We start from the raw sequence: 21,946 nt of genomic DNA on the forward strand, positions 1-21,946 counted from the left end.
TGTGGCGTGGCCACACCCGTGGCCACAGGTAGTGTGCACTGCCTGTGCACTGCGTTCATCTTTTATGCAAGTTTTCACCCACAAAAATTTTGATTTAGCGTTTGTGATCTTCATCAAAGTTGTAACCCTTCAAGTTAGCTTTCCAATGACATAAAAATCACTTGATTTGGACAATCCTACGCAGAGATATGATCAAAAAACCGAGAAGTAGACGATTTGTGTGGGAATTTCAACTTCTTGCTCTTTTGCTCCACTTTTGCCTTTGTTTGTCCAAATGACCAAGACCAATAAACACGCCATAATTTGGCTCTCTAAAAGGTGTTTCCCCATCTTCATAGTTTCTCATTGGCTCCCATTGACTCTACATGCATCCGAAATGCTCCAAAAATCACTCAATTCATCTAAATCATCAAGAATTACTCATAAGCACACAAATGAATCAAATGAGGACACTTTGGGAAAAATTATAACGAGTAACAAGGAAAATAAGCTTAAATTCAATGTGAAATTATAAACTTTTAGACTCTTATCAACTCCCCTACACTTAAACCTTTGCTTGTCCTCAAGCAAAAACAAGAACTAAATCACCAATATAGCACCGAAGTTGATCATACTCCCACTTTGCACAACTTAACAAACCCCAATCCAACTCGACACAACACAACTTGTTTCAAGAATCATCTTTGTATTCCACACAAGTTCCATTCTCAAGCCAATAACCAAGCACCAAAATTATTATAGAATGTGAGGATCAAGTGTGCACAAATACTAAGTTGAGATTATGCAAAACTTGGCTTTGAATGAGATTCCATAGGCTTGCCCTTCATACTCCCACTAGTTCAACTCTAAGATTGCATGCTAAGATCAAGTAGGACTTTTATTAGACTTGTAATGGGGCTAAGGGTGAATGGTTTACAAAGAACGGGTAAGGAAATCGAACAAAAGAGAGAACTTCACACTTATTCACAATTGAGATTGGAAGAGATATGGCATCAAAGAACTAAGGAGCAACTAACATCTGAACACAAAGCAGCACTCTAAAGTTGTGGAGGTTGAGAACAAATTTCAAAGCAAACTATCCAACTTTCATTGAACTTTTTTTTTTTTTTTTTTTTTTCATTTCTTCATCTCTTTTCAACATTTTCATGACATTTTTTTTCTCATCATTTTTTTCTCTTTTTTTTTTCAAATCAACAAAGAAACTTTTTTAATAAATCTAGACCATCACACTTAGATAACATTATAGAGAGAGTTGCTAACAAAACAAGCTCCAAAAAGAAAAAGAATCACTTCCAACAAAAAGAACAAGTGCACTATTCTCTCAAGGGTGGAGGGAAACATTTTGGCTAAGGTTTAAGGGTTAAATGACAAGGGTTAACACAAGAAGAACAAACACAAAGGGGATTAGGTGCTTAGCACTTATTGAAAAAATAAAAAAGGCTCAACGGGGATAACTAGGGGTAAACATATGTGTACAAAGGTAGGCTTAAAGGCTTGGGCTAAACAAAAATGGCCTAAATCATTTCAAAACATGCAAATCTTAGATTTCACTTAGAGAGTAATGAGGCAAGTTCTAGCAAAACAACCATTACCGGAATCTCACATAAGCCTTCACTAGCAATGCACAACACACAAGATCAAGAATTTATTCAATTATTAGGTGGTTAACAAGGTCATTGGCAAGGGAATAGATCAATCATGTGTTACACCTTGACTCATCAATCACAAGTTGCATTGTAACAAGTTCCACCAAGCAAACCACAAACCAACAAAGGGGAGTAATCACAAATTCAAGTATATAAAGGCAATTTATTCAACACAAAGCACAATGAGTCATCCAAGCAAGGTTTCAAAAAGTTCATTTAAAAAAAAAAAAAAACACCAAGATTATCCCCTCCCCCACACTTAAAGGCTACATCGTCCTCGATGTGAAAGAAAATAAAGCACGAGGGGAGGAAATAGTGGCACAATAAGCACAAGGAGCACAATCTCTACTATCTACATTAAATAAAGCACTAAACACATTTTAAGAAAGTAGAGAAGGTAGATGAGACTCCCCTAATGAATCTTCTTGTGCCAAAGAATCATCATGAAGCCTTCTTGGAATTGAGCATACTCCTTAGTGTCACTCCTAGAGTCAAGGGAATGTACACATGAAAGCATAATAAATCAAAATTCAAAATATAAAGAAAAAATAAGATAAAATGCAATAAAGTGAAAGATAACATGGGGTGCCTGCCATGAAGCGCTAAGTTTAACGTCGCTAGCTCGACTCAACCTCTCAAGTGTTCAACCATCAATGGATTGGAGGAGAAAAATTCCCATCTTTCTATCAACCTTTGCTTCTAGGTATTTCTTCAAGTGGTGGCCATCAATAAATTCCCTTAAGCTCATCTTCACCACTTGAAAGTTTAAGACACTAAGCTCATACAAATCAAACTCCAAGAATATCTCTTCCTCAAATCCATTTTTGATCCATAAATCAAATGGGGTCTTCTTCCTAAAGATTGGGTCTTGATAATACTCAAGAGCTTGATCATTTCCTTGGTCTCCACTTCTTTTCTCTTCTTGACTTTCCTTTTCATTTGCAAATAAGGAGAGTCTTGGATCTTTCTCATGCACCAATAAGAAGTGGGAATCCTTTGATTCAAATATAGGCCAATGCGGGCCTCCACTTTCAAGAACATCAACTCCTCCCGGTTCCCACACTCTTCTAAAGTCTTCACTAATGAGAGTATCATCCATTGGAGAGCATTCATCAAATTCACCTTGTATGTTATCAACTACACTCTCATTTACTTCTTCTTCAAATGGGGTGCTTTGCAAAAATTCCTTGCTACCATCATCTTGAATCTCAATTTGAGTCTCAATCTTGTCTTCTTTCTCATTCAAATGGTTGGATTCAAGACACTCCTCAAGCACTTCATTTTCAAGATTTTCCCTTACATTCTCATCTCCATCAACCTCATCCCCTTCATTAGATAAGGGAAACTCTTGTTGAACCTCTTCATTGGACAATGAATCTTGAATCGGCTCTTGAGTTGCCCAACTTTGTCTTGAGCCATCATGTTTTCTGATTGAGTTTGTAACTCATCCATTCGTGAAGACGTTTACATTATCAAACTCATCAACTTGGACATCATCTCGGGCTTTTGATTTAGGGATTGATATCCTTGTTGAGGCTCTTGGTAAGAGGGCTCTTGAAATTGACACAAATGTTGGTAGTTAGGAGCCAATATATAGCAATTTTCGGCATCATGTGCTCCTCCACAAATGGTACACCATAAAGGTTGTGGCATAGTAAATGATGGTGTTCCTCCTTGAAAAGCTTCTTGATTCATGTAGGCAAGATTGAGATGTGGTTCTAGTTGTTCCATTCCTCCATATGTTTGACTCATATTCCAATTCATTTCATATCAATGAGGAGGAATTTGGAATGGTGGTAAGGATCCTTGAAACTCATATACATACATAATTGAGCAATTAGCACTTGAGCACATAAGGCAAATAAAAAGAAAATAAAAACATAGATGAAAAAATTGGTCTAGTCTCCTAGATTAGTCATTCACTAATGTTAACTACCACAAAACAATCAAAACCAAGCCATCCCTGGCAACGGCGCCAAATTTGATGAGGACGTTTTTCAAGCATCCATCAAGTATCAAATCACAATATAGAGTTTAGATATCGTTCCACTGGAGATGGCTCTTGTAATGTTAGGTATTGATGCAAAGTGAAGCTAAACACAAGCTAGAACTATTCTTTTAGAAGTTAGACCTATTGGTAAGGAGTTGGTTTGATATGATTAGACTAACAACAAATAAGACAAGCAAAACAAAGGACCGGGATTTGGTTGATTCAAGCTAAGATGCCAAATATTACACTAAGATTAGGGAATTAAACAAGGCATAGGGTAAGTGAGATGCACAAAAGTGTCCAAATACCACTCTCGTAGCTATTTGGACTTGCAACCTCATATTAAACTCCACTCTCGTGGTAATTCAACCCAAGAATGCCCAAACAAGAACACAAGGCAAAAATTCTCCATAACACCCGAAATACTCTCGTATTGGGCATTAAGTGTGTGAATGTGTGGCTAGTGTACAAGCTCTACTCTCGTAGCAACAAACACACTCCAAATCAAGCATATAATTGGGATCCAACAATCATACACAAATTTCTCAACAAGCCCATATCACACAACAACCTTAGATCACCCAAATAATCCCCTTTATGCAATACAACTCAAATAGGCATCAATAACAAGAAATCAAACAAAATCCTAGTCCCAAAACACTTAGCTACTCATAATATAACAATATATACACAATATTAAAAGAGAAATTGAAAGCATAGATGAAAAGTAAAGAGAAGAGATGAATAAGAAAACTTATCTATTGAAGTCTTGAAATCCAAGATTTGCAATGTTCATGAGCTTGGAAATGGAAAGGAAACACAAATATACACTAATCTAAGCTATTCTAAACTAACCCTAACTAGAGAAATGAAAGGGAAATGAAAGATATGTTTTGGGGTGGAAAAATCCTCTTAAAAGGGGTCAAAACGCGCTGCAAAAAGTTGCAGAGGGCTGGCCACGGGCGTGGCTTCACCCGTGGCCATAAATGCAGGGCACACTGCCCAGTGGCCACGGGTGTGGCCACGGCCGTGGCCACACCCGTGGCCACAGGCAGTGTGCACTGCCTGTGCACTGCATTCATCTTTTACGCAAGTTTTCACCCACAAAAACTTTGAATTAACGTTTGTGGTCTTCATCAAAGTTGTAACCCTTCAAGTTAGCTTTCGAATGACATAAAAATCACTTGATTTGGACAATCCTACGCAGAGATATGATCAAAAAACCGAGCAGTGGACGATTTGTGCGGGAATTTCAACTTCTTGCTCTTTTGCTCCACTTTTGCCTTTGTTTGTCCAAATGACCAAGACCAATAAACACGCCATAATTTGGCTCTCTAAAAGGTGTTTCCCCATCTTCATAGCTTCTCATTGTCTCCCATTGACTCTACATGCATCCGAAATGCTCCAAAAATCACTCAATTCATCTAAATCATCAAGAATTACTCATAAGCACACAAATGAATCAAATGAGGACACTTTGGGCAAAATTATAACAAGTAACAAGGAAAATAAGCTTAAATGCAAGGTGAAATTATAAACTTTTAGACTCTTATCAAATTTATATGAGGGAATTTAAGTAATTGATGTAATATACCCTAAAATATATCCTTCAACCAAACAAGTTAATGTTACATTACTGCAACTTTAACCAAACACATCAGCTAATCTTACATTCCTAAAATCTCACGTTACTTACTCCCAGGTAATCCTATTACCTGGGGTAATCAAAGATTCCGTGAATCAAACGCCCCCTTAGAGTTAATAACCAAAATGGTTATGCCGTACGTAATTACCAATTTAGTCCTCCTGATTAAGTCTTTAACTATGTAATTTTTACTCAATAACTTAAATATGTTACAGACTAGCTCAGAGTGAGTCCGGGGTCGCCAGAGAGTCATGCACGGTCCCAATAGCTTAAGATGAAAGCCATGAAGTACCGTTGCATCGTTTGGCATCGCTAAATGGAGAGAAGGTAGAAAGCTTGTAAAATTACAATTTTACTCTAATTCTGACAGACAACAAACAAATAAATTAACGGATGATTAAATTGAGTAAAAATTGCATAGTTAAGAATTTAATTAGATAAGAGAAATAATCGAGGACCAAATTAGTAATTATGACATAGTCGATGAACCATTTCAGTTATTAACTCTTTTTATTACTTTAAATTCAAATTTTGTGTGGTTTCATTAAAACTAATAAAAAGTTAACAAAAGGTGAGAGAACGTTTAAATTCTTGGCGGAATAAGTTCATTTCAAAAGTAGGAAAAGAGGTTCTCCTAAAAAGTATTGCCCAAGCTCTCTCAATTTTTACCATGTTTGTCTTTTTGTTGCCTATGAATGCATGTGACAGTGTGGAACGACTAATGAATCGCTTTTGGTGGGAAACTGTTAACACTGCTAGCAGAGGGATTTCGTGGTTAAGTTGGTCTCGTCTTTGTTCTCCAAAATGCAGTGGTGGTATGGGCTTCAGAAAATTACATGATCGACTTCAACTTAGCCCTACTAGCAAAGAAATGTTGGCGTTTAATGACTACTCCAGAATCAGTGGTCAACAAGGTTTTAAAGACAAAATACTTTCCTTCTTCTAATTTTTTAGATGCAGGATGGGTAACAACCCAAGTTATATTTGGAGATCAATACTGGCCGGGAAAGAAGTTCTGCAGGAGGGTTTGGCTAGACGGATTGGGAATGGGAAAGACACTGTAATCTGGGTTTCACCTTGGCTGGCGGACAAGGGTAATCCGACGCTAGCAACTCCCATGATAGAGGAGCGGAAGGATGCAAAGGTGGCGGGGTTGCTGGGATCTGGAGGTTATACACGATATTTTCGAACCATCAGATGTCCCAAGCTACACCTATCACTTGACTTCAATGATGAATGGTATTTGAGGGATGATTTTAATGGCAAATATTCTGTACACCATGTTTATCATATCTTAACGAAGCATCGATTTCCGGCTGATCCGTAACTCATCTTCGTAGAATGGAACAAGTTATGGAAATTACTTGTACCTCCTAAGGTAAAAAATTTTATATGGAGATGTATGAGGAATGTCCTCCTAGTTCGTGAGATTTTGATCACTAAGCATGTTTGGGCGGGAGGAGGATGCCCTTTCTGTGTTCATGATCATGAGATGATGATTGATCACCTTTTTTGTGATTGTAAGGTGACTTCTCAGCTATGGAATGGTGTCTCTTTATCGAATGCTACATGCCCAGAGATCCTAAATTCTGCACTTTGCTCTTTTCAAGTTATGGATATGTTGCGGTTGGTGGCGCGTCTTTGGATCATATGGAATACCCGTAACGATCTTGTTTGGAAGGGGATTGCGCCATCATTACCTTCAATGAAATACCAGATTGATACGGCTGTGGCTGTAACGTTTTCCTTTTCTATTATTATTATTATTATTATTATTATTATTATTATTATTATTATTAATTTTATTATATAATAACAATAATATTTAAGTGATGCAAATCAATAGGCTGACTAAGTATTAGAACTTAGTCAGCATTAGGTAATTAGTTACCTACATTGATGGGATGTAGGTTATTTAGACTCCCAAGTCCTCTCACTGCCCGGTTGACGTATCATACACCTATCTAGAGTCACTGAGAGAAGTGAGAGAAACACAACTAAAACCTACGGAGATTCTACAGCAGCCCGAGGAACTTCTGTTCATCAGACCACGAGTCCCTTGTAATCAAGATCTAAAGCTATGGCTGGAGATTGGTGATCTAAACTCTGTTTTAATAGCCACGTATTTATTAATTATCACGTGGATTATGTGCTTACATTTGGTATCAGTGCCAATTTATCTCTGCCTAGCCTTTGATTCAATTGCATAATACAGTCATTTACATATGCTATACTTTCTTTGTATAATTTAGAATACATATGTAATGTGCAATTATGTTGGGCTGCTGGAAATATTGTGTAATATTTTCCGCATTTAGAATTTAAAAAAAAAAAAATTACACTTGGTTATTTTTTTCCCGTCCGGGCTGCTATTGTTCTTACCGTGTTTGTTCGCCTGTAATGGACGTCTTCGCCGGATTGTGTTCGCCGGTGATGGACGGTGTCCTGGTGGCATCGGCTGACTGTCCGCAGAGGACGGCGGTGGTGGCGGAATTGGGTTGCTCCCGGTGGTGACGCCACAGGCTGCCTCCATCGGTGGTGGCCGGCGGCGGAGATAGGGGCACGGCGTGGCGGCGGTCCGGCGGTGGTGGTGGAGTCGGGTCCTCCCGGCTTCTCCGCTACTGCTTCTCCGTTTCCGCGTCCGGCTTCTCCACTTCTGTTCTCTGTTTTGTGTAAAGCAGTAGCAGATGAAGAAGATGATGGTTTAAGTGGTTTAATGGGCCGGGTCTGGCCCAAATCGGCCAGACCTAGGCTCCATTATAAAAAAAAAAAAAATTGGTTCTGGGCCTGTACTCATTTGGGCTTCTTGAAATTTTTATTATTATTCATCATATTTGGCTTCTTCTAATGGGTTTTATCCAATTGATTTTTTTTGGCCTAAAGTTGATATTAAATTATAATTCCTTTGAACAAATTATTATGTCTCAATTTGTTTGAATTTTAATTTAATATTGAATTTCAGTTTAAATTATATTCAGTATTACAATTTAATTGTGGAGCATGAGTTATAATATTCATAATCTGAGCATGTACTACTGTTTATTGCATTAATTATTTGATTGTTATAATTATGCATATGTTAGAAAAACATGTTCTTTAAGTATGAATCTAGTGCCTTTAGGTCTGAATTATATGCCTATTACGCATGTTATAGTGTCTTTTAGGTGAATTTAGTGCCTTTTAAGGATAGATTAAGCATGTTAGTTTACTCATTCGGTTATTGCTCCGCTCGTGTCTTTCTAAAGCTATAAAGCACATAAAGTAAATCGAAGTTCTAGTTTACCCAAATTTAAAGCCTTATCCACAGGTTTATAACCATATTATAGATCATTCAAACAATTTTACTTCAAATATGAGAATACAGGACTTAGGGAAGTTTCTTGGGGAGGTATACTAATTCTATGGCCCTGGCTTAAAAGCCTTGTTGCTACTAGTCCCCTTGCAACGCTACTTTGTCTAAGGAGTTGGTATTTAACCGAGCTTCGTCTCGACCAACTTTTCTGGGAGTATACCTAAAGATTGTCTATCATGTTTTGGTTTAATTTGTTTGCTAGGCTTTAAATTACCCTTTGCCAAGTGATTACAATTTTGTAATTAAAGAGTAGCCACAGCATCTTTAATTGCTTAAATTGTATTCAGATTAACTCACATAAAGAATTGGCAATATACTTGTAATTAATTCTATATGATATGTCAAAATTCAGCCCACAGGCAATTTTGTTGTATTTGTAGGATTGATTAGGATGAAATGCCAGACTATGATCATAATTTGGCCACAGGGATTATGTATCAGCATATAGTTTTGGTAGTTTTGTCATCAAGGGTGGAAACACCCAAACCCTACCCATTCTGGTTTTCACCATTCAGTTTGGTAAATTCATTGTGCGTAAAAATTCAGCCCACAGGCAATTTTTATAGCATTTGAATTTATCTTTTGCATAAGTTTGCATTGGCAAAATATGCACTTTAGTCCTTTTGTGCCTCGAAAATCAAAACTAACAAACTCATAATTTTCTTTCAGAAACTATCCCAATTGTCTCACACGTTCAAGTTCCAATGCTTACTCCTAATAATCATAGAGAGTGGAACGATGCGCTCCTGATCTACTTTGGCATGAATGAGATGGACTATGCTATTAACCATCCCGCGCCCCCGGCTATAACCACAACGAGCACTCAAGAAGCCAAAGACCTTTGGGCTAAATGGGAGCAGCACAATCGCCTGTGCATGTTTTTCATTAAGTCTCGGGTTTCGAGTGATATACGCCGCACGGTTGATAAGCTTAAAACAGCTCAAGAGTGTATTGAAGCCATTGCCAAGAAGTTTGAAACTTCAGACAAATCCCTAGCAAGCACCTTAATAATGCAGTTCACCTCCCTTCGTTATTCTCCTGTCGATGGTGTGCGCAGTCACATTATGCAACTTAGTGATATTGCAGCTCAACTTGACAAGTTTGAGATCAAGCTGCCAGACTCATTTGCGGTGCATTTTGCACTAAACACCCTCCCTCCTGAGTATAGCACCTTCAAAATTGCTTATAACACACACGACAAGAAATGGACTATTAATGATCTAATTAATAAGTGTGTGCAAGAAGAAGGGAGACTACGTCAGGAATTAAAGGGGGAGAGTGCCATGCTTGCAATAGCAAAGCATAAAGGGAGATCTGGCAAGCGCCACACTGCAGCTAAAGGGAAAGAAAAATTATCACCTCAGACTGACATTAAGAAAGCACAGAAATGCTTCTTCTGTAAGAAGAAGGGGAATATGAAGAAGGACTGTGTAAAGTTTAAAAAGTGGATGTCTGAAAAAGGTATGATCTCTTCCTTTGTCTGTTTTGAATCCAATATGTCAGACGTTAATGCTAACACTTGGTGGATTGATTCTGGTTCAACAATCCACATTGCAAATTCTTTACAGGATATGCAAAATCTGAGACAACCGATGTCAAATGAGCGAAACATCTTCTCTGGAAATAAGATGGGCTCGCCGGTTGAAGCTGTAGGGACTTGCAGGCTGGTTTTAGACAGTGGTTTTGTTTTGAATTTAGAGAGGACATTTTATGTACCAACTTTTTCACGAAATTTGGTTTCCATTTCAAGACTTGTACCGGTGGGATTCAGTTTTAATTTTTCAGACAAGTACTTTAAATTATTTAATAATTCTACTTGTATTGGAAATGGTACACTGTCGGATGGTCTTTATTGTCTTCACTTACAAAACGATGCAAGTTATGATTCCTTACATGTTCAAACTGGCACCAAACGGTGTAGTGTTAACGATAAATCTTCAATGTTATAGCATCGGAGATTGGGACACATCTCCCTTGAGCACATTAAAAGGTTGGTAAAGGATGGAGTACTTTCTACTCTAGACTATACTGACTTTGAGACTTGTATAGACTGCATTAAAGGCAAGCAGACTAACAAGTCGAAGAAAGGTGCCAATAGAAGTTCAACATTGTTAGAGATAATTCATACTGACATATGCTGTCCAGATATGGATATGCAGGGTCAGAAATATTTCATTACCTTTATAGATGACTTCTCTAGATTTACCTATGTGTATTTACTTCATCATAAGTATGAAGCATTGGATGCCTTTAAAACCTTTAAGGCTGAAGTTGAAAACCAATGCAAGAAGAAAATACAAATAGTTAGGTCAGACAGAGGTGGTGAATATTATGGTAGATACACAGAAAATGGACAAGCTTTGGGTTCGTTTGCTAATTTCCTTCAAGAGCATGGGATTGTTGCCCAATACACCATGCCGGGTTCCCCAGATCAAAATGGTGTTGCTGAAAGAAGGAATCAGACTCTTTTGGACATGGTGCGGAGTATGCTAAGCAACTCCACACTTCCAAAATCATTGTGGACCGACGCTCTCAAGACGGCAACGTATATATTAAACCGGGTTCCGACCAAGGCTGTCCCCAAGACACCTTTTGAGCTTTTCAAAGGTTGGAAACCGAGTTTGCTTCATATGCGTGTTTGGGGTTGTCCGTCTGAGGTGAGGATTTATAACCCACATGAAAAGAAACTTTACCCGAGGACTATAAGTGCTTTCTTTATTGGGTATGCACAGTCTTCTAAGGGTTATAGGTTTTATTGTCCAAAACATACGACTAGGATAGTGGAATCAAGAAATGCTAAGTTTCTTGAAGATGACTTGATCAGTGGGAGAGATCGATTTAAGGACTTAGTTCCTTTATTTGATCATGTTGACTCTTGCCCTTCAACGTCATCTAACGGAGTTGTACTTATACGCAATGCGCCTTCAGTCCCACCTGCGGTTGTGCAACTCATTGTTGAGATTCCACAAGCTGTTGAAACTCAACCATTGGAAGAACAAGTTCAGGACTTACAGCAACCTCCTGAACTAGACTTCGAGCCAATGGTTGAACCACTTCAGGATTTTCAGCAAGATCCTGAACCCGCACAGACCGAAATTGAACCAATTCAAGAACTACATCCAGTTCCTGAAGAGGAAGTTGCGCCACAACCTTCACAAGGTACTGGTGTTCCAACGTTAAGACGGTCTACTCGGGTAAGGCGTTCAGCAGTTCCTAGCTATTATGTATCGTATCTACAAGAATCTGACATTGGAGCTGAAAATGATCCCATAACGTTTTCACAAGCTACGAATTGTGCACAGTCCGATTTGTGGTTAGAAGCCATGAAAGATGAAATGAATTCCATGAAGAGTAATGGAGTTTGGAACCTTGTTGAGTTACCTAATGGGGCCAAGCCGATTGGCTGTAAATGGGTATTTAAAACCAAAAGAGACTCATTAGGTAACATTGAGAGGTACAAGGCCAGACTCGTTGCTAAGGGATTTACTCAAAAAGAAGGAATTAATTACAAAGAGACCTTTTCTCCTGTATCAAAGAAAGATTCTCTTCGAATCATTCTGGCTTTAGTTGCACACTTTAATCTTGAGTTGCAACAAATGGATGTGAAAACCGCATTCCTAAATGGTGATCTAGAAGAGGAAGTTTATATGAAACAACCTGAAGGTTTCTCTTCTAGAGGTGGTGAGGATTTGGTGTGTAGGCTTAGGAAGTCCATATACGGTTTAAAACAAGCCTCCCGTCAGTGGTATATTAAGTTTGACGGGGTTATTTCATCATTTGGTTTTGTTGAAAGTCCCTTAGATCCTTGTATATACCAGAAAGTTAGTGGGAGTAAAATCTGTTACCTTGTTTTATATGTGGATGATATCCTACTCGCCACTAATGAGGTGGGGATGCTTCGTGACGTGAAACAGTTCCTTTCCAAAAATTTTGATATGAAAGATATGGGTAAAGCATCTTAAGTCATTGGCATAAAGATTCATAGGGATAGGTCCCGGGGCATACTGGGTCTATCGCAAGAAACCTATATTAACAAAGTTTTGGAAAGATTTCGGATGAAAAACTGTTCACCGAATGTTGCTCCCATTGCAAAAGGGGATAAGTTTAGTTTGGACCAATGTCCTAAGAACGACTTGGAGAAGGAGCGTATGAAGGATGTTCCATATGCTGAAGCGGTTGGATGTCTTGGCTATATTCAAGTTTGTACAAGGCTCGACATTTCCTTTGCCGTTGGTATGTTAGGGCAGTACTTGCATAATCCAGGCTTGGACCACTGGGGAGCTGTGAAGAGAGTTCTGAGGTATCTCAAAGGTACTAAAGATTTCAAGTTGGGTTTTAGGCAGACGGACATCCTGGATGTTGTTGGTTATTCTGATGCGGACTTCGCTGGCTGTGTTGATTCTCGAAGATCAACTTCCGGGTACGTCTTCATATTGGCTGGTGGGGCAATTTCATGGAGAAGTGTTAAACAATCCTTAATAACTACTTCTACCATGGAAGCCGAGTTCGTGTCCTATTTTGAGGCTACTTCGCAAGGTGTGTGGCTCAAGAATTTTATCTCCGGGCTTAGAATTATGGATTCTATATCTAAGCCATTGAAAGTTTACTGTGACAACTTAGCTGCAGTCTTCCTAACTAAGAACGAAAAATGTGGGAGTCGAAGTAAACACATCGACATCAAGTTCTTAGCCATTATGGAGCGTGTCAAGAATAAAGTTGTATTCATTGAACACATTAATACTGAGTTGATGCTAGCAGATCCCTTGACTAAAGGCATGCCTCCGTCTAAGTTCAAGGATCTGATTCAGAAAATGGGACTTTCGTCCACTTTGTAATTTTGTATATACATTTAGTTTAATAATGAAATTCTTTTGCACTTAAGTTTTTCTTCAGCTACTTCGGATATTTTCTTTGAGTGTGTACACAATTCAGTTTATCTCAATAAGAAAATATACTTCAGTGGTCTTGAAATGAACATATGGTTTGTTTCATTAAGTTTGATTACCTAAAGGACTCAGGGACAGTTTGCATTTGATCATAATGGATATTACTTGCGTTAAGGAGGACATGTCATTATAGTTGGTGTAAATCTTGTTCTTGGGTTCCGTAATTGCACCAAGTGGGAGAATGTAACGTTTCCCCTTAATATTATTATTATTATTATTAAGATTATTATAACAATAATAATATTGAATAAGTGGTGCAAATCAATAGGCTGACTAAGTATTAGAACTTAGTCACCATTAGGTAATTAGTTACCTACATTGATGGGATGTAGGTTATTTAGACTCCCAAGTCCTCTCACTGCTCGATTGACGTATCATACACCTATCTAGAGTCACTGAGAGAAGTGAGAGAAACACAACTAAAACCTACAGTGATTTACAGCAGCCCGAGGAACTTCTGTTCATCAGACCACGAGTCCCTGGTAATCAAGATCTAAAGCTATGGCTGGAGGTTGGTGATCTAAACTCTGTTTTAATAGCCACGTATTTATTAATTATCACGTGGATTATGTGCTTACAGTGGCAACATGGATGCAGAGTTATGTGACTTCCCCAAGTAACGAGGTACTATCTGCTACTCAAAGTACTTATCTAAATCCCTTGATCTGGTGTCCTCCCCCTGCTTGTTTTGTTAAATGTAATGTCGACGCAGCTATTTTTGGCAATGAAGCTGGTTATGACGCAATAGTACGTGATGCTCAAGGGAAATTTGTGGCTGCTTGCTGTGGAAAGTTAAGCTGTGGTAATGATCCGTATATGGCTGAATCAATGGCGGTGAAAGAGGCACTCACATGGTTAAAGGCCCGGTTTTTTAATAATGTTATTTTAGAAACGGATTGTCTTAATTTCAATACTACTTTCAATTCTTGTAAACTGAATCTATTGTATGTTGGTTTGATTGTAAAGCAATGTCGAATCATTGCTACTGACATTGGGAACGTGCATGTTCGCCACGTTAGTAGGTCAGCGAATCACGTTGGCTCATGTGTTAGTACGGGCATCTGATTCTGTGTCTGTCTTGGGTCAGTGGTTTACTGAGCCACCGACCTGTATCTTATCTCTGGTTGATTATTAATGGAATTTCCATATTTTCCTTTCAAAAAAAATATAATAAAAATAAAAGTTTAACAATTACCACATGTGTGTGTCAGATGCACATGTATGGGGTATGCACTACACGTGCGGGCATGAATAAGCTTAGTTTTATATATTTTTTACTTTGTTTTGTCATAAATTTTTTTTGCCTTCATTTGTCCTCTTCTTTCTTCCATTTTCTTTCCTAATATGCTACTAGAAGTCTTCAATACTTTTAAATATTATTTTTTTTTTTAAAAGGACAAAAAATAGAAGTAAGAATAGGAAATTTGCCCACGAGGTTTAGCATGGTGGCTCGTCGTCTGACTTCATGTCATGACGGAAGGTGGTAGTGTGTAGGTTCAAATCCTAGGAGCGCATGAAGACTAAGGTCTAGCCAGTGGGATGATTGCATGACTCATTATTTACCTCTGCAGTGACTTTAGAGATGGGGCCTTTTGGACTTAGGATTAATTGACGAAGTTGAGATTGCCTAAGTATATAAAAAAAATACGAAATTTAACAAAATATATCTTATTTAATGCTCAATATTATTTACTCATTTCATCATTATTTCTTTTTATTTTTATAGTTAGTTATTCTTACAACATGATAATATAAAGATTTTTAAACTTATGCTGCTAAATTATACTCCGTACTTCTCAAAATAGATGCAGAGGGTTTAGAAAGCCATTACAAGAAACACAAGAAAGTTAGAGTTTTTATAGAAGATGTGAGCATTTGATTCAACTAAGAAGTTCCTTATATAAAAAGAACCCCGTAAGAAGACTACAAACTTTTACAACTCTTAAGGTATAACTACAAAGTTATATCAAAAGTGTAAGTGTACAAAGTTAGTACACATTAAAATCTATGTTGGCTAATTTATTTTATTTTATTTTAAATAGATTTAAGTTAAGCTTAGCTCTTTGAACCATTTCCTATCATAAGGTATTTAATTGATTGGGTCATATTGAGTGGTTATATGTGAAAGGGAAGTTAGCAGAACTTTATTTGATGGATGCTTATTATGAGGATTTATGAATCAAATGAGTGGCTATGGTTCTTCAAATCAAATGGCAAGCTATTAACGTGGATCAAGCTGTTGAAGAAAATGTTGCTATAAAATGAAAGCTTCCCATTATGGAAAGGGACGAATTGAGAATTGCCAATTTGAGAGAAAGGAAATTCTATACATTGCTTTATTCTTTATAGTGTTGTATTACAATATTTTATGTGGGATTTCTACTGAGCTACACTGTCTATACCTGGGTCAGCTGGAGCATCTCTTGGAGATCATCACGGCATGCACGTACCAGTCCTGAGTGGATGTTAGGAAGGGTTGTAGTGGTAGTAAAGGCTGATAGCCTAATGTACTGACCTCTTGTAAAACTCCTCGGTAAATATCTATAGTGGATTGGACAGACATGAGTTGCCCCGCAGACGTAGGAGAAGTGCTCTGAACTGCGTGATTAATTCTGGTGTACTTAATTTAATTTCTTGCCTTTTATTTCATTTTTTAATTCCGCTAAATGACTTATTAATCAATTGATACGGCAATATCAAATCTAAAATCAAGTAAAACATTAAGGTGTAATTTGAATTCAAGACTCACGGCACAATTTCAAAAAGTATTCAAAGTAGTTCAAATAAGAACGATAAGATAAGCTTAGTTACTTTTACTTTATACAAATTAGTACAATAAGATCAGATAAGCTCTTAATAAAAACTCTTTACACTACTACACAGAAGGCCTTTAACGTCGGCTAAAAAGCGACGTTGTATAGTAAACATACGACGTCGGTTAAATAAAAACCGACGTCGTATATTTTTTTATTTAATTAATACAACTTTCAACGTTGGTTATTATGAAATAACAATAACCGACGTTGTAAGTCAATTTTTTTAAAAAATTAAATACATATGACGTCGACTATTTACATTAACCGACGTCGTATGTATTTAACTTTTTTTTTTTTAATTACCATAACACGTCTGTTTTTTGTAATCAACCGACGTGTTAAGTAATTAAAAAAATAAAAATAAAAAATTAGTTTGTTTATAACTTTATACCCACTGCTGAAAAATATATATATATCACAACAACATTCAAAACCTGCTCAAATATCATACCACACCCACATACAATTTAATATTTATAATCTCACAATTAATACAATAATATCCTTGCATTGCATATCAAATGGAGCTACAACTGAGCTTGCATAGTAACTTCATTACAAAAGTGCCAGTTTGGGAAGGGACACGAGTCACATGACATCAATTAGAAATTTTTTAAAGAGAAGATAAAAAATGCACATGAAAAGAATACAAAAGTAATAGCATTTGAATATTTCAAAAAAAAAATACAAATATACTAAAATAAGAACATGAAAGGCACCTTATCTACTGCATTCATTGGTGATTTGAAGGCTTAATTGATGAAGATTACAAGATCAGCTCCACTGCAACCAAATGAAATTGCTTTGCTTACAGATAGTCCTCCTTTATGGTTACCTTGAAGAATGAGGCTTATATCAAACACTTGTCTACCAAGTATATATATATATATATATATATATATATATATATATATATATATATATATATATATATATATATCAATGGGCCGGGGTAAAAGGGAAAAAGACATCCAATCCTAGGCCAAATGCTGATTGCTCTAAGCCAATAAATCAACATTGATGGAAAATTTTGGTGTTCTCTGCTTGCTAGATTAATATGGCTAGACAGACATTTATTCTGTTCGAGGAGAACCCTTGTCAATTTAGCAGTGCTGGTTGCAAGTGAGAGCTAGTTTTTAATGCCTTCTAGTTGAAAGAAGCAGTATCTATTAGGGATAAGAGAATTAAATAAAGAGAAAAAGAAATCATACCTACATAGAAACATCCAGGGATGTTCTTATCCATGCTTTCAACCGCATCCAAGACTGAATCATAGTCATGACCATATAAAGGAAATGCTTTACTCCAGTAGACATGACTGCAATAACGAAGCAGATAATCACTACAAAATATTCATCGTATTTCATTCATTACCGCATGTCAATAAGAGCAAAGCCTGGAGGCTTAAGAAACAAGAATTTCCTAAGGCTTAAATAATTTACATACTTCACAAACTGTGGCTCTCCCTGGCCTCTACACCCAGCAACTGCTTAAGGTCAGACGTCACAATTTGCTTCATCTCATCCCTACAAAATCATTTATATGTGAAAACCTGCTCACTTGAAAAGAATAACATACTCATTTGGACAAATGGAGTTGGTCAAATGCATAGAAATTTGAAGCATACAAAATCTTGAAGCTTTTGCAAGTTCTCTATTTCGACTTCCCTCGACAAAAGTAGTGTAAAGATAGACAAATTTCACTTTTCTCTGTTTCTCAGTTCTTAGCTGATATCTTAGATTGAATTGCCCCAAATATAACTGAGTCAAACCTAATGAGCAGGGAATTCAGATAACCATAAGATGGATACTTATGGAAATGCATGGCACATCTATTTGATGGTGGAAAATAAATAGTGAATATTGATAAACAATAAAATGTGTCATACCTGCAAGAATAATGTGCTTTTGCCAACACCAGGATCTCCACCTACTAAAACTAAGAAACCTACAGAATGGAAAGATCCAGATTCAGTCAAACTAAGTCAAGTTCTAATATGACATTGCACTTCATCTTCACAATAACCCAGACTTGAGAGTTCTATCAAGTATCAAGTTTAAACATTGTTGCTTTCTTTTATCATATCCTGAACTGTCCAAATGCATAAGACACAAGTAAAAGACTTTCATCATCTAGATAACAATTCTCACAATTTTTATTTAAAAGAATAATTTATTTAATTATTTATCAACTTAAAATGTTAAAATGCTAATCCAATGTCTAGAGATTTTTCAATATTGAAATACAAAGGTACTAAATACTAATGGAGGAACAACACTATGTATTAGAGGTATTGATACAGTGGAGAAGGGGAAGAAGCCTCCGTTCTGGCCATTGAAAAATTCCGGCGGCACTAGTGTCTTGGCATCGTCTCTCTTGCGCCTTATGCGGCGGCGATTTTGAAATAATAAAGAAAACAGCCGGCCAGGACAAATGTTTTATATATTTTTTTTGAAATAATTAAAACACAATGCAAGGTACGTACACACCATTGAGATTTCTCATTGCCCTCAGTTCTGCCGCCGTCTTTTACCCTTGGAAGGAGAAGAAGAGAGCTAGCTATGGAAAGGACCTTTTTACCCTTGAAGAAGAAGAGACCTAGCTATGGAAAGGACCATTTTACCCCTTAACTTAACGCCTATTTAAATCTTATTTAACGGAAGGACCAATGGTGGAAAAATTCTGATAGTCAAGGGGTTATTTTGTCCAAATTAAAAGACAAGGACCAAATTTGAAAAATTGCAATAGTCAGAGGACTATTGCTGGAATTAACTCACTAAAAAATTAAAAGATGATTCTCCTAAACAGATGTTCAGGTTGAAGCTGATTGATTCATTATAGCCAACAAAGGAGTTGGGATGAGAAAGAGTTGATTGGTAATATATATTTTTGAGTTAATACCCAAAATGGTACTCGACTATAGTAGTTTTTTTTTTTTTCAATTTTGTCCTAAACGACTTTGGTGACCTAATATAGTCACAGACTTTTGTTTTTTGCTCAATTTAGTCATCCGTTTGTTATTCCGTCCATTTGATGTTAAATAGAGGGATAATTCAATAATTTCAATATTGGCGTCTCTTTACTCCTAGACATGCGATGTGCGAAATCCAATCCCCCTTTCTTTTACGAATTACTCCCAAACCTGTGAATATATAATTTGATTCACGGGTCTGGGAGTAATTCGTAAAAGAAATAAGGATTTCGCACTTCACAGGGCTGAGACTAAAGAGAGATCAATATTGAGATTATTGAATTGTCCCTTTATTTAACACCAATTTGACGGAATAACAATCGGAGCTGAGGACTAAATTGAGCAAAAACACAAAATTTTGGGACTAGATTAGTTCACCAAAGTCATGATTTAGGACGAAATTGAGAAAACTCACTATAGTTGAGGACTATTTTGGATATTAACTCATATATTTTTAAATAGTATTTTTTTTATGCGCGATGCGTAAAAAATATGTGCTCAATATTAGTATTTTATATTAAGATTTTTGATATTTAAATTAATAATAATAATAATAATAATAATAATAATAATAATAATAATAATAATAATAATAATAATAATAATAATATAAACCATTTTTATACATTTGATATTTATATGGTAGGAAATAACTAACATATAACTCCAATATATAATGTGTATATATATTATTATTATTATTGAAGAAGATAATAAAATATATGGTGGATGCATGTCCATCGTAACAATGGTGGAAAAGATAACGGAAGTTATAATGGTAGGGGTATGTTTGTCCAAAATATTATAAAGTACAACTCTTATTGCATAATGTATAAATGATAACATTATTTTTATTGTTATTTTAAATAATCTTTTTGTAGTTTTTTTTTTTTTTTAAAGGAGCCGTCATGGCATTTATTCAAAATAATGTGAAATAGAGAGTGGCGGGACAGAGTCCCAATACATAGTAGCGGGCTGAATAGAAGTAGACGAAGCTAAAATATGATGAGCTAAATAGTTTTCCGATCTAGAGTATATGCCTACTCAGTTTAATCATATGTATGGTGAGGAAAAGGGTAAATCATTCTATGACAAAGTAGTTGCTGGTCTTGCTGAGTTATTTGATGATTATTCTACATCTGCCTCTTCTTCTGTCCCTTCTGTGCCTGTCCCTTCTGTGATTGTGTCTGTACAGCCTACATCTGCCTCTGTTTCTGTTGGGAAGCCACAACATTTTCTGAAGTCCCAAATTAAAAAGCAAAGATTGGAGTCTAGGGGTAAGAAACAAACTGAGTTGGATATGTACTTGAGTGAGGGAATAGTTGAAGAGGAAGAATTGATGTGTAGCAAAAATAAGATGTGAGCTCGGGTGTGTAATGTCATCCTCAGGGGATTGGGGGTTATGACACGCAATATGCAATCACAAGAAACTAGGCACTAACACTAGGCAATCAACAAGAAGCTAAGCAAACTACAAGTTTAAGGAAATGATAAGACTAACACATACACAAAGATAAACACAAAATAAAGGAATAGGACTCAAGCTAGGGAGCATTATCATCTAGATGCTATAACAACCTAAGGGATTAGGGAGAACAAGTAACCAAGGAATCAAGCGGGAATGCACGTAGGTATCCTAGTCTACGAACCATTCTCGTGATTAATAAACAAGGATTAGGACAAGGAATTGCCCCACTTTCGTGGTGAATCAATTCCAAGTCCATCAAGCACACAAAGCATCTAAAGCCCCCAATTTCCCCTATTTTCGTAGGAAGAAATCGGGTCTATGCAAGGGATGGCTTGGATTCGTCACCAACTCTCGTTGAGGCAAGGAATCCTCCAAAAACAAGCTAATGAATGTGTACATCAAACATTAACAAGATATAAATACAAAACCTTCACAAACACATGAACCCTAGGTTGGAGTTCTTCCCCTTTTTTGCAATAATCACAAATCAAGCATCAAGATAGATAATACAACCCTAACTCAAGTCCATAGACTAACTACTCATGATTAAATAGCATAAAGATCACAAGAACACAAGCATGAAACATAAATCTTGCAAAATAAAGAGATAAAAGGAAAGAAAGCTTCTCTATTGAAAATGGATGGTGGAATCTTGAAATGTTGGAATCCAAGCTTCAAATCCAAGATTACAAGCTTCAAAAGTGTTAAGAAACATAAATCTAAGCCTAATCTAACCTAAAAATATGAAGGAGAATGAAAGAGAGTGTCTAGGGTTCTAACAAGAGTCAAAACCCAGTAAAAATGACAAAAAACAGAGTTTATAAAAAAATGCAAAGCACAGTGACACGGCCAGGGACATGGCCATGTCCCTGGCCGTGTCCAAAAAAGCAGTGCACACTGGAATTGCACAGAAAATACACGGCTACAGACACGACCGTGCACTTGGCCGTGTCTTTTGGCCTTCAAAACATCAGAATTTGGAACTATGGTCTTCATGAAAGTTGTATCCCTTCGAGTCTTCTTTCGAATGGCGCAAGAATCACTTCATTTGGACATTCCTAAGCCGAGATATGGTCCAAAAACCAAACAGTGGTCAGTTTTGAATTGTAAGT

General features: G+C 36.8%; 2 long non-coding RNA genes across 3 annotated transcripts; both read right to left on the reverse strand.

Moving 5' to 3' along the window:
* Window positions 1-2,496: 2,496 nt before the first annotated feature.
* Window positions 2,497-15,528, reverse strand: LOC109158295. The gene is made up of 3 exons (XR_002050355.1): window positions 15,517-15,528; window positions 10,350-10,352; window positions 2,497-2,669 (listed from the first exon to the last, which is right to left on the reverse strand). It is a non-coding gene; the product is annotated as an uncharacterized LOC109158295 (long non-coding RNA).
* Window positions 15,529-16,839: 1,311 nt separating this feature from the next.
* Window positions 16,840-18,866, reverse strand: LOC109158119. 2 transcript variants are annotated; one of them, XR_002050309.1, is made up of 5 exons: window positions 18,696-18,866; window positions 18,284-18,342; window positions 17,842-17,921; window positions 17,607-17,713; window positions 16,840-17,230 (listed from the first exon to the last, which is right to left on the reverse strand). It is a non-coding gene; the product is annotated as an uncharacterized LOC109158119 (long non-coding RNA). The 2 variants fall into 2 exon arrangements; XR_002050308.1 differs by having other exon boundaries at window positions 18,284-18,866.
* Window positions 18,867-21,946: the final 3,080 nt, after the last annotated feature.

This window comes from Ipomoea nil, unplaced genomic scaffold (assembly GCF_001879475.1).
Source record: "Ipomoea nil cultivar Tokyo-kokei standard unplaced genomic scaffold, Asagao_1.1 scaffold2805, whole genome shotgun sequence".
NCBI classification, from domain to species: domain Eukaryota; kingdom Viridiplantae; phylum Streptophyta; class Magnoliopsida; order Solanales; family Convolvulaceae; genus Ipomoea; species Ipomoea nil.